The following is a 14,742-nucleotide window of genomic DNA, read 5'->3' as shown; positions in this document are numbered from 1 at the left end:
AGCTGTGTTAGGTCTATCTACAGATCATTTCAAAACTCCATTTTACTTATAATGCAGCTGAATGGAAGTACTAACAGCTTCAATCTTGAATTCCAGCTCCAGAGTGAAACATGACATTGAATATTTCAAACACTTATAAATTCTCATCCTAATTATTTACTGATCAAGAGTGGTTGTATATTGCCATCATATTTTATAGGTACAGGAAATTAAGTAATGTTTTCATTGGAATTCATCTATTGGCCTTGGCAGCAGGGGCCTCAGGAGCAGCTGGTTGAGCTGAGTCCACTACTCACTAACCTACATTGCATGAAGTGACCCTGCCGTGGGATTAGCAGGAACAGGATCGCCTCTTAACCATCCATGGGCTGTTTTGAGCTGGCCAAGGAATCTTCTGGGCCTCCCTGATCCCAGAAGTTTTGTCCTAGCCAGGGCTCTGGCAAGGTATCAGATCCAGGGGCCCCAGACCAAGACTTCTGCTCTGTGCTCAGGGGTTTCCTGCTAGCCATTGGAGCCTAAGTACTTGGTAGTGGTCTCTTATCTCTACTTCAAGTATTCAGCCAGAGGACAGCAGGTGACCCTCACTGCTAATGATTTTTTTGACCTAGTGGCCCATCTTACCTTACCTTTCAATCAGGTGTCCTGACTATCCTTGCCAAGCTGCCTCTGAAGGTCAAAGACTGACACTTCTACTTTATCTTGGACAAAGCTAGACACTTCCCCAAAGTCTCAACTACTGACACTTGTGAAGAAAAGACCTCAGGACACTCACCTTTCCCAGAGGGGGATTAAAAGCTGAACAGTAAAAAACAAAACAAAACAAAACAAAAAAACTGAACCATAGGGATAGAGTGGTAAGTCTCATAGTGGGTTCAAGATTCATTCACAGCAAGTAAAGAAGAGCCATCCACAGGACAGTTGCCTGGTTCATGCTGTTTAGCTCTCACTACTTCCTTTCATCTACTTTAACATCAAAAACAATACCAAGAGGATTTAGATTCAAAAACAGTCACAGGAAGCAAGATGAAGGGCATACCTATGACTGTGTTTCCCTCTTGGAGGAAAAAGTGAGGATTGGAAGATAGGGCTCTATGAAGTCAAGAGGACTACAGACACTTGGGCAAAGAATCTTTGGTGGCAGAAAGCACTAGAGCATTAGAATTGTCTCAGGGTTGCCCCTCTCCAGAGAATGGACATAGTATGGGGTGGCTTTAGAATTCTGCTATGCTATCTGGTGCACTGCAATACCATATTCCAAGAACAGGTCTGTGGGAGATAAGAATGGGAGGAGCAGGGCCCTCTCAGATCCAAATTCCACCCATCCACTAATCAGTCTGATCAGTATCCAGCTGATCCAGTATCCAGTTAATCAGTTCAGACAAGGATCTCATTTCCTTTTGGCCTGTCACTGATGGGGAAAATACATAGTACACTTATGAGTGCCTTTATAGCTACAAGTGCTTATTGGATCTCTGTGTATCCCTGGGTGTCACATCAGCATTGTATCGTTGGAGTAAAACTGCAGGGTGATTTCAGGAAGTGTCCATGGAATTTTCTGAGCTTCACAACAGCTGTGAGATCCAAGGCACAGCTGTGAGAAAAGTCAGGGGTTATATATTCCCTAAGCACATCAGTGTGCAGGTGGCCTATGAGGTAAGAGCAACAGAAGGGATAAAATGGGAAGCTATAAAACTCTCTTTGCAGAAGGAAGGTGGTCAGTCCCAGACAGGTGTCCCTCTTCCTGTTACTCCTGTTCCAGAAGACAGTGGAATTGCAGATAGAACTGGTTCCAAATTCAAGGTTAGAAACACTAAGACAAAGAAGGTGGCTATAACTAAGATGGCCAGTGCAACATGGAGCTCTGTAGGACACCTGAAAGGTGAGCAAGCTTGTGTTTGAGATGGCTCTCATCCTGCCTCAGCCTTTGCTTCTCAGAGTGGGATTGTCACCTATGAGAATCCTTGTAGACCCAGAAGACCAAAAGGAGGAAGTGGTTGACCCCCAAGAGACCCAGTCACAGAGAAGCAGAGAGATAGGGTCAAGGGTTGGGATAAAGCCAGGGAGCAGCCATTCAGAGCAGCCACACCAGCAAAGGACAGCTACCCGTGAAGGAGCCCTGTGGAGAGAAGCGGTTGAGTCTTAGATTTTAAGTTAGTGCCTCACTAATACAGATTCTTGGCAGGTGTCATGGCAGCAGTCCGCAAACTTTTTGGCACAAGGAACTGGTTTCCTGGAAGATGATTTTTCCACAGATCAGTTTTCTTTTTTTATTAGTATATGTTTGCTACACATAATAATTATGTCCCCCAGTGCTAGCATCACTGCTTCATCTCCACATCAGATCATCAAGCATTAGATTCTCATAAGGAGTGTCCACCCTAAATTCTTTGCATGCTCAATTTATAATAGAGGTCTAGCCCTTGTGAGAATATGATGCTACCTCTGATCTGACAGGAGGTGGAGCACAGGAGACAATGTGAGTGATAGGAAGTAGTTGTAAATACAGATGACCTACTGTCATGAGGCTCAGTTCACAACAGGCTTGGAACTCCTGTGTTATGGGATAATCTAGGCCCACTACTCTAGGAGTTATGTGTGTATTTTCAGTTCCTGTGCCTGGGTTGAGGATATTGAAGGAGAAAGACTAATAGGGAATCAAACTTGCAGTGGCTACAAGTATCAGGAAATAGGTAGTGGAAATACATAGATCAAGTTCCAGTCCTCACTCTGTGCAGAAATCCTGGAGACAAACCAGATGTTGTGTAACCTGCAACAAGTGACTATCTACAGTGTCTTCAAATCTGTAAGAGAGACATACTGATGCCTACCTTATAGTAATTAAACATACCCAGGTTTATTAACAAGATTTCCTGGCAATAGTAAACACTTAATTTACCCAAGCATTTTCTACATTGATGGTTTGTCATTAAACACACTGATGCAACAAACAAATAAAAAAATTTTAAAAAGAAGTTGACTTTTTTCTGAACACTTATCCTGTCTTCTTGCTGGTTTTCTCTCAAAAGCTCGTGCCTTTTTCCTCACTTTCCTGCCTAGAACATTTTAGCAGCACCACATTGAAAAAATCTCCAATGGATGATTTCAGGTGAGGAGAGAGGTAACTGCACAGAGGAAAAAAGGGAGAAAAATCTAATAACTTTTGCCTTTATAGTTCTACCTCTAGTAGCATGCTTAGAAAGTAATCCCTGATACAAGTTTACATGACTTGGCCTATAATTTATTAATATACATTTATAAACTCAATTTAAAATTTATAGTTTTAATCATTAGGGAGTCATTTTACTATGCTAGTGTAATAAGCAATGTCAATATCATTTTCTAAAAGTTCTATCATACTTCTTACTGATCTAAGGTACTTTCTTTTTCATAGATTTAATATATGTCCTTACATATGTTTCTAAATTTTTATATCTTGCTAATTTAATGCTTATGTGAATATCAAACTGTTTTAGTTCTTACATCTTTAGAGTGTAAGTTCATATTTTGTACTGAAAGCTCTCTCATCTTGCCTAAAATATCTTTGCAACTCTCATATTTTTCTAGTGTATTACAGGTAAACTTATGAATCATTTTGCAAACCTCTGAAGAAAAATCTCTTTGGCACATTGAATACATTTTTTGAATAGCATTTAAAGAGCATGTAAATAATATTTATAGAAACATTTAGGGGTGAGTGCTAAGAAAATACATTTCTTGTGTTATTAAATTTGCTTATTCAGTATTGTTTTATATATATACATATATATACATATATATGTATATATGTATATATGTATATATGTATATATACATATATATATATATATGAGCCTTCATTGACTTAGTAAAGTCTTTTAATTTTATGTCCTTAGGTTATTATTGCAGTTATTGTTAAGTATTTTTCTCACTATATGTTACATTTTTCTTGCTGCTTTGAAGAAACTATTTTTCTCTGAGACAATTTCTAAACTGTTATAGAGCTGTTGATTCTTAATTACGTTTGTGATTGACCCTATTTTGGTTATATTAATGCTCATAATATTTCAGTTGATTCAGGTGATTACATCGGACTTTCAGAATCCAAAAAAGAAAAAAAAAAAGATCTGTTAGTGTTGCCTTGTCTCTTGCTTTGTAATAATTATATCTTTAATATACTTTATTTTGTTTTGTTGTTGTTTTAGGTACTGGGATTCGAACTCAGGTTCTTGCGCTTGTGAGGCAGTCACAGCGTCACTGAGCTAAATCCCCAGCCCACTTTTAATGTATTTTAGTCAAATAGAACATTCATAAGTGTTGAAAAATAGAACTTACTCCAGTCTGTTCTTTTAGATAGTCTGTTTCATGGAAAAGAGACAATTTTGTTTCTGGTTTTCAATAGTCTTAAAAATGAATGAATACTAAACTTAAGCAATTTCACCTGTAAAGCTCATATGACTTTTCTCCTTCAGATGAGCTGTCCTTAAACTTTTTGAATGAAACCTCCTTGTTTTATGTTACTTAATTTGATTTGCTAAAGAAATATAGAAAGGTTTTATAAACTCATACATAGATATAGTTGATTTTTTGTTTTTTCTGTGATAACTTGTTTAGTTTTTGACAAGAGAGATTTGATATTACAACAAATACTTCAAGATTTCTCTTTTTTGACCTAGAAGAATTTGAAAAGCAAAATAAATTACAAGGTAGTTTGATAGAACTATATTTAAGAATATCTGCATACTTCCTGAACTCAGATGTTTATGAGGTGTGATTGAAATATATAGTGAATGTTCAAATGAAAACATTTATTACAGTAAAAGAGATATTGCCATTAAACTTCTTCAAAATACTCCTCCTCTCTGAACAGATTTATACCATCATTCTTGTCACTTTCTGAAGCAGTTCTGGAAGTTCTCTTTCATGAATATCTTTTCAAGGTGTGACTAAAAATTCATTGCATACTGTTGTGAAGTGACATTCAATAGAAAGGAAGGATTGTAAAAACAATACAGTACGTCCTCATCCGCCTTATTCATTATATCTGGCACTGTGCCACTTCTGCCTCTTCCCTAAAGTCAAATTGACCATGAAAGAAAATGTTTTGAATAGATTCAGGACACCAAAGAAGCCAAATAAAGACCTTCACAGGAAAGGACTTCCAGAACTGCTTTAGAAAGTGGCAAGAATGATATTTAGAAAGAAATTAATGGCAATATATTTTTTGCTGTAACAATTAAAAATTAAATGTTCACCTTATTTTTCGATCACCCCACTTATAATATAATTAGTATTCAAGATAATTGAAATAAATGTTGTTTAGAAAACTTGTCAAATATTTCCAGGATAAGTTAAGTAGGATATAATTTTTAAATTATAAATAAATTTTTAAAATTATAAAAAGTTCTTACCAAAGTTTTGCCACTGTTCATGTAGTTTAGCCAAGTCTCATTGCTAATCTGAACTTGAATATTTCATTTGGAAAATGAAGAAGAAACTGATGAAACTCCAGATAGTGTGTTTTGTTGTGTTTTATTATTCTGTAAAACACTTGATTTGCCCCATGTCTTACTGCATTTTACTTTCAGTCCATTTCAAATTTTACCAAACTATATTGTAAAAGCTTAAAAACATATTCTAGGTTACTGGAGAATGCATGTATTATGGGAAAGGACAGATGAAATATGCTCAATACCACCAAAATTTCTCTCAGAGCAAATGGTTAAAAAAAAATTCATGGAGGTCACAGTAAGAAGGTAAATGTACCCTTAGTTCTACCTTAAAAAGAAAGCACTAAACAGTCTTTACCCTCTAAAGTGACCTTATTTCTCTTTTATGGTCAGATCTCAATTCACCAGATATTTGATGCTGAAGTACAAAAGATGTTTTATAGTTTCATTTTATTCTTATACATATATAATAGTATCTACAGAATGTGAACTCTTAATTCACATTTTATCCATCACTTATTTTATCTCCACAGATGTATGCACAATTGTTCTTTTAGGACTCTGTTCAGCCCACAGATGTCTCCACAGCTGTGCTCTATTCCGAAGGTGAATTCTTTTTCCTCAGAAGCAGTTATGTAAGGTTTTTTGTTGTTTTGTTTTGCTTATTTTTATTTAAAGGATTGTAAGGATTTTTTTCACTGGGAGGAAATAATACATGAATGAAGGTCTTAGAGTTACCTCAGGAAAGATCTGAAAAATAAAAGTCCTCATTCTTTAAACCCTGATAAATGTTTATGCATTCTGGAGGCTCAACCACTACAATCACCCAGGAGTTGAATTCCTTGTGCCTCCTGTTTCCACCATCCTGGATATGCACAAGCAAGATGGAAAAAAAAAAAAAAAAAAAAAAAACCTGCTACAATTCGCAGAAAGTAGAAAGATTTTAAAAAAACAAAACCCAAATACCTAGTTTAGGCAAAATTACCATTTTGGCAGCAGCTTGAGGCTGGAGGGAACATTCAGTTTTTTGCTGGCTGTATTTTCATCATCTGCTAGGCTTATGAACTGTCTCAATTTCTTTATATAGTAAGGATGACCACTTAATGCAATACAGTGAGGGTGAGATTATATCAATTGTTTCTATGATACTCTTAAAATTCTCTTAGTATTCATGTAAGATCTTTCCTTCAAGCATGACCTATATTCAACATTTAACATCATTAAAATTCAACTTGTAGTGGCCTTAAAAGAGAACTACAATTTTATTCTTTCATTTTATAGATTATGACCTGACATTTCTAACACAACTTACATAGAATAGTAGTGCCAATGTGCTGATTTGGAAGAACTAGAAAGCACAATATCTTGATTAACAGGTAATCAGCATCACTTTCATTGACCATCACTGGCTTAACTTCATTAGAGGTTGAAATCAGCTAAACTCTCTGACACTGGAAACTTGAAAGATGAGGATCTATTGGTTGTTATGTTTTAAGATAGGTGAAGTTTGTTGTTAGCTGGTTTTGGTAGGATGGCAGATATTTAAAGTCCTGTGTAGAGAAAGTGCTTATACTGTACAGTGAGATGAACTAAATGTCTATTTCTTTGTTGGAATTAATGTAGCAGTGAGGAGCTTTACAATTACAAAATAGAGGTAAAGGACATTTAAAAAATCTTATACAATCCTCTGGCCAACCCTGAGAATTTAGCAACTTTGTGAAACCCTGTCTCTAAATAAAATAAAGTGAAATAATAAAATAAAGAGCTAGAGCTGTAGGTCAGGGCAAATGTCTAGGATTCAACCCCCAGTACGCAAACAGTAAATAAATCAATAAATACAATTTATTTAAGAGTGGCTATTATGAACTTTTCACTGACCTCTAAAGGATAAAATTTTTAAATACAAGACAGGCAAGTTCCAGTGACACCAGAAAAAGTTTATGCTTCAATGACTAAAAGCACTATTTATATTTAATGACAAAATGTACTATTAAAAAAAGTTTGAGATACATTTTTAATATTATGAACAATAAATAATAGAACCTACATCTATAAATGAAGCTATTCTTAATTTAAAATACTTTAATATTCCTACCTCGTACTATGCATCTATACTGAAAGAGAGCATGCATCAAAGTTACCAATGATTCATTCAAAAACAATTATTTCCATTATTCAAACTACAGAGAATATAATCCTTTGGTAGACTTGGATCTTGTGCAATGGTCTAAAATAATTTAAATATTGTATAATGTCTTTAACATGCTAAAGAAAGCTGTTGATGGTGCTTCTATTTATTTTGCTCTTGCTATCATGCACAAGTCATACTATCATTTCATTTGGTTGAGTCTCCTCATTTGAAATGAGATGGCTATAAAGGCATGCATATTTTGATTAGCAATTTTGTGTAGCTGATTTTAAGATCTAGAGTTCCACAGATATGAAGATAATGTTCCTATAAATGGATCTTTGCTTAGGAAGATATATATTGTACTGAGAAAAAAATCAACTAAGTTCATGTTTTTATACTTTTAATTAGACATCATATTTATATGGTAGCCTTCAAAAAAGGTATCATGAAACAATTTCGCTAGCTATTATGCAGCATACTTTTCCACCAAGATTATTATTGAAGCAGTTTTGTTAGGAAGCATTAAGGTTACATACCATATGCTGAAAACTATCTGTTGATTTAAAATCTAAGAGCTGAGTTTTTGAAAGGGAGATTTTGGTGTGCTTAAAATCACACATGCAATTGGATTTTTCTCCACAATTGTCTAGCCATCCTATAGACTGTCAATCACAAAACTCATTTGCTTCTTTTTGAAAGATCTGCTTTGCTTATGAAGGTTTATTTTAGTAATATATTTTTCTTTCCTTCCCTCTTTTTTGATGAACAAAAGAAATTTGTGACTATTAATTGTTGCATCACATTTTTATAAAACGGCATGCAAAGATCAAAATTTTTCAATTTATTCTTGAAAAGGATCCTTAGTTTCATCAAATATTCTTCTTTATATTTAAGCAATCAATTTACAAATTTTCCAATAAATTACTTAGAATAATAAATCGACTGGTTGTCTTTATACTTATATATTACATTTATTTAATATTTATTATAAAATAATATGTAATTTATAAATACAAATGATGTAACTATATTAGAAGAAGATTGCTACTCAAAGTAAGAAAAATCTATAGTAACAACCAGATCTTCTATCCAATATTATCTTACATTAAAATATGAAGAAACTGAAATACTACACATCTTTAGTTCGTAGCACTGTAATTTTATGAACTGGAATTTTATATTGCCTTTTGGTCATGTTTGCTGACAGTTTTATGAAAGGTTGCAGACATGTGAACATTTTCACCTCAGCCCTTCTCCCTTTTCTCTTCCTCCTGTCACCTCCTCTTCCTTCTCCTCTTTTTAGTAATAAACCCCTCCTCTGCCAAAAACAACAAAAATCTGTAACTTGGATACCAGTTCCTTTTAATGAAACTTTTGCTACTTAGAAAATATGATTAATTTGAGTAGTGATTCAGCCTCCTTTTATGTGTACATTATCTAACACAAAGAGCCCCCCTACAGGTTAAAGTTTAAATGTGGATTACTAGATAAAGCTAGTCCTGATGAGATTTCTATGGTGCAAGAAACAATTGGATTTGCTTTTCACCTCTTCTCAGGCTCTGTCATCCTAGTTTTTGCCATAGTCCCTTGTTCACAGAAAGGATATTAATTTTGCAGTAAAATCTTTAAGCAATTATGCAGATAGCTCTGAAAAAGCAACATACACACACAATAAGACAAGCTTAACTGAAAAATGGACCCCAGATATTCATTAGAAACAGATGGCTTCATTGCCAACAGCATAACTTTGAATGTTTGGGCTAAACTGGTACTAATCTACCACAATATGAAGAGAAGATGGAACTGTTTGTATACAAACTGTACGTATTGCTTCTACTTTTTGCTTACATAGGAATACAATGATGATTTATAGCTGCTTTTTTTTTTTTTTTTTGGTACCAGGGATCGAACTCGGGCCCTTGAGCTTGCACAGCAGGCAGCAAAACCACTGAGCTAAATCCGTGGCCCTATGGCTGCTCTTTTGATGTGTCCCCCAAATCATTCCTTACTTAAAAGCAAAGTAATATATTAATAGTCCTTGCTATATTGAATATTGATACTCACTATTACAATATGAGGTATCATATTATTTTTAAATTTTTATTTTTCAAAAATTGCTATGGAGGGCCAGAGATTTAGCTCAGTGGCGCCGCTGCCTGCCTCGCAAACACAAGGTCCTGAGTTTGATTCCCAGTACAAAAAAAAAAAAAAAAAAAAAAATTGCTATGGAAGTAAGTAAAAGGATACCATTTAATTGGTTTTAGGTAATTTTGTGTTTAAAAATACTGGAAATGGAAAATGCTATAATTAGTAAGCCTTCAAAGTTGATATAAAATACAATTTGGCATTTATTTAACAATATAGTTAAATTTCCAGCCCTTTATTATTCAAATTATTTGCTAGATGAAAAGTTTAACATTTTTCAATTTATACAAATTACGATTAAATAAAGTAGAGAAATATTTGGCCAAGTTTTCCAAGAAAAAGTATGGATAGAAATGAGCCCTAAACAAATAGGATTTTTACATAATGGAACATACATGAAGTATGTGGTTATTCATTTAAATAATTATTAAAACAGAAATATTGAAGAAGTGATACATTATAAATATTACATATATACGCAATAAATAGTAAAACATTTATAAAGGATTTCAACTCACTTTTTTTTTTTAGTTCATCCAAGTGCAGGAGTATTTTCTAGACAGAGCTGTCCTCAGGATGGTATGTGGACTGAGTTATATCATCATGGAAATGGTCACATGGCATGTTAGGTCCATGAACTAGTTGGTAACTTTGACTTTATTCTATAATTTTGCCTATATATAAAGACTGAATGGACAATGTCTGTCTGAAAATTGTCTCATCTATAGCTAAAGAATTCATTTTAGCCCTGGTTATTAAATATTACTTTTCTTGTATAAAATAATACTTATTTATTACAAAAAAATAAAAACAGATATGGTAACAATAAGAAAGTCCAGACTATCACTAATCCTACCAACATGAAATGATCACTACTAAGACACATTTTTATGTACATTTTTCCAACATATATATGTATATATATATATTTAAAAGGGGTATTATTGTGTATTTTGGAATCTGGTTTTTATTCTTCTAACAAAATATATAGTAACTATTGTTTATATAATTCAATATTTTTTCAATCTCATTTCACTGAACCCATAATATTTTATTATTTCAATAATCATTTTACTAATCCCCTGTTGATGACAGTTTAAACATTTTGTTATTAAAAAATCACAGAGTGTCAATTTAACTAAAAGTTGCATAAAGAATGTTACCAATAGGTTAATCTTGTAGCATTGTTCTCTTTCATAAGTAAATAAAATTTTTCTTTACCAAGATATTCATGGAGAGAAAATTCAACAGGAACCATTGATTATTTCAACATTTTGTTAAAATGTAGAATGGTAGTCTGGCTATATGTCTTGCTGCTAATGAAAATTATCTTGTAAACTATCTTCCCAACCTAATCAAATCTCCCATCATTCCTGCCCATTCTTCAATTGTGTTTTGTGCTTCAAACATACAGATCACTTGTAATTCCTTCAACATGCTCTTCACTTTTAAAAACCAGCAACCTTCGCAGATGCTATTCGTCCTAAGAGAAGTGGAACTGCACTCAGGTAACCCTTCATTTAACCACATGTCTGCTTCTTTTGATAGCTCAGTATGCTGATCTCTATCTGAGGTTCTTTTCATACATAAGCTGTGAGGAACTTCACCGTGGTGACATATCTATTCAGTTTTCATTTCCCAGTACTTGGTGAAATACCTGACATCCAGGCAGAATCCTGGAAATATTCATTAAAATAATTACCCCAGGCATCTTGACAAGAAGATAAAGAAAAAAAAACAATGAGGAGGTATGAATACCTTCCGTAAGTCTGGGCAGAGTTTCTCAAGTCTCATAAAACTCCTGTGCTTTCAGTATCTTGGTGTCACTTTACAAAGGTAGAAAGGGCTTATGTTTTTGACTGCTTTTTGTCTCCTTTTTTCCACTGTAAATGGACCAAACTTATGTGTGGGGTCCACCTGGGGAGGAGGACTGTGCTGGCCCAAAGTATAGGTCGGCGTGAAGGTGTGTTGGTAGATTGTGATGTGAAGAGAAGAGGCAGACTTTGATATTCTCTGTGATTGTTGCCGTCTCTATTCATTAACAACACTCTTCTGTGGTCAAGGCAAATGACAACATTATAATCACATTCAGACAAATGAGTACTAGAAACTGAAGAGCCTAATCCATGTATTAATGTTCACTTTCTACTATTGGTTATGTGTTATGAGTGAAACATCATGTTAGCTGCTTAAAATCGTGGCTCTAATCAAGGGCTCTGCAAACCTTTTTGTTTTACCTGCCTAGCAAGAAAATAATTTTGAAAAGATACTAAGAAAAAAAGAAACCGATAACTTTGCCTTATCTCACAATAGAACTGGAACAGTCAAATGAAACAGAATTTCTTACAAAGGAGTGTGAATCTCTTTATTTGTTGGAGCCAAAAACAACCCACTGGGCTGTGGGATGATTCAGAGGGCTAACTCCCCCTTTTCTGCATAGCTGCTCTACATGGTTTCTTAACTCCTTCCAAATCTAGAGTCTGTGAGCCTATGTGGCTATTTATTTGTGCACAAAAAGTCTTCATCCATAATAATTATACCACTTACAAATAATTTCATGTGTTTTATTGTTTTTCTATCCAACTGAGAAATTAACTAGATCCCATTATATCATATTTGAAAGGACTATCCAAAGCGTTGACTAGATACCGAAACATTTTCTTAAATTTTTTCATATATCAAGTTTATTTTCTGTGCTGGTGTCTCTCTGGGAAAATGTGATTAAACATTCTGGTAATGGAATTCAATAGGCATACATATCAAAAAAATAATTTCTGTGGTTTGAAAGTGTTACTAAAAATCTTGTAGAGTATTTCAGTGATGACCAAATGTTTCTTTGAGGTTAATATCTTATGACAGGAAATGAATAAAGCATTAAAAATGTATAGCTATACATCATATGAAAATTTAGTATTTTTATATGAGAATTTTTCCTTTTTTTGAGGTTCTTGGTAAATAATATTACTTACATTTGAAAATGAATACTTATAAATAAGGCATAGCGTAAAATGATCATTAAAATACATTTGTTTTAAGTGAAATTGCAATTAATATCTTTTGGATATATAAGTTTGATATGACCAAAATACCTCCATTTGAAGAACAAGCTATTTTACAAATTGCATAATGTGAGTCAGAGTACAGTATTTGCTTTCATGGTTAGGACCCTGTGTAAATATGGCAGAGGCCATAATCCCAGATGGCAGACAAAAAAAGTAAATCTATTCTAAGGCCATATGAAATTCAATTTCACTTGACTCTGGCAGATCCACTCAGAGGGCCTCAGTGACTCTCCTCTCTTCTGCAATTCAACAAAATAACTAAAGGTGCATTTTTTTTACTGATGGCAGTAAAATGTTCAGATGTAAATTTCTATTTTACTATGATTCCTTTATTTATGCATTTAGTTTGTTGGCTATTGATCAGTCCATTGAACTGACCTTTTTTCAAATTGAATATGATGATACTCATATGAAGAACAACTGGGACATGAATATATTTATGTTCCCATTGCCTATTTTTCTTCTTTTAAAATAATGGGATAAGTTCTATTAGCAACTGAACGCTAATCAAGATATTTAAGAAAAGAAGTGGAAAAAAAGCTTAAAAAGAATCATATAAATGGCATTAATACACTTATTTTCACATATATCATCATAAATTAGCCTAAAATCACAAAAATTATAAAGGAAATGCATTCAATTGTATAAATACACACATGTACTCCCTACAGGATAAATGTATATGCTCAATCCCATTAAAGCAGAGAAGCCATCAGTTAGAATCTCTAAGAATCTCCACTCAGATTTCAAATGATGTTGAAGCCAAGTATTTGGCACAGGTTTCTGGTGATTTGGCAGGAGAAACAGAAAGAAAACATCATAGAGGCATTGTGGTCATGGTGTGAACTGGACAGGCTATCCCAACTTCCAGGGGATGGACCTCAGGTCCTTGTATTGTTCAGAGCCTACTGCAACTCCATACCAGAGACTTACTGTCTTTTCTACCCAGCCAAAGAGAAACTATATACAATGACAGAGAAAAACTAATATTCTTTCAAACCTAGAGAGACATTATCTGTAATGTTTTTCAGGACAGGCTAAACCAAAATTCTTATGAAGATACTGGAGAAACAATAATTGTAAGGTGGAACAAGTGCAGAGTGTTGTAGGCTAGGTGGGATTCAGCTAATGAATTCATCAGATTTCTTATTGAATCCTTGTGCTAAAAATCTAAAATGGCTCTGGAGTCTAGGCACCTCTTGTAAACAGCAAGTCCAAATGGATGTAGTATGAGAGAGGGCATTATTCTCAAAGGTGAAATAGGAAAAGCTAATTTCAACCAAAAGTACTACAGCTGCTCAGACATCCAATTCCATCACAGCAGGCTCACTTGTGCAGTCCTTTTGAGTTTTTAAGAGATTCTATAAGTCTGGATTTGAATGCAAAATCTTAGTTTAGCATGGTTTCAATTAACTTAATAATAAAGAAATCCATATAGGACAAATGTGTGCATGTTCAAACACTTATTTTGGCTCCAAAGGATGTCCTTCTGCTAGAAATTCAGAGTAAAACAACTGTGGACTTCAGAATATCATATGTTGTCTCTATAATTGTCTCCTGATGCCACATGATTCATTGTATAAAATCATTAGACTAGGCTGGCATAGCACCTTTGGCTTGGGGCTGGAATACTATGAGATTTACTGACCTACTACAAGAAGAGTGATCTAGTTCAGGGAAGTGTTTGATAGATGCAAGTAGAATAATCTGTAAAAAGTTTATTTTCCATTCTCTTCATTGTGGAATAGACTGTTTAAGTAGTCTTCTTATCAATCTTTAAACAAAGCTTTTATTTATAATTTATTACAAAAATATGTGAGGAATGAAAACATTTTTAATATCTGAGGAAAGAGAATATTAACATAAACATTATAGCATGAACAACTAACATCTTAGTTAAGGACCAGCCATTATGGGCAAGTTGTAAGTGTTCTATTTGCTTTATTAATGTGGTTTATTTAATATCCACAATTATGTT

This window comes from Heterocephalus glaber, unplaced genomic scaffold (genome assembly GCF_053883595.1).
Source record: "Heterocephalus glaber isolate CG9 unplaced genomic scaffold, H.glaber_assembly_v1.0 deba00001504, whole genome shotgun sequence".
Taxonomy (NCBI): Eukaryota; Metazoa; Chordata; class Mammalia; order Rodentia; family Bathyergidae; genus Heterocephalus; species Heterocephalus glaber.
Note: the sequence above shows the minus strand (reverse complement) of the source record.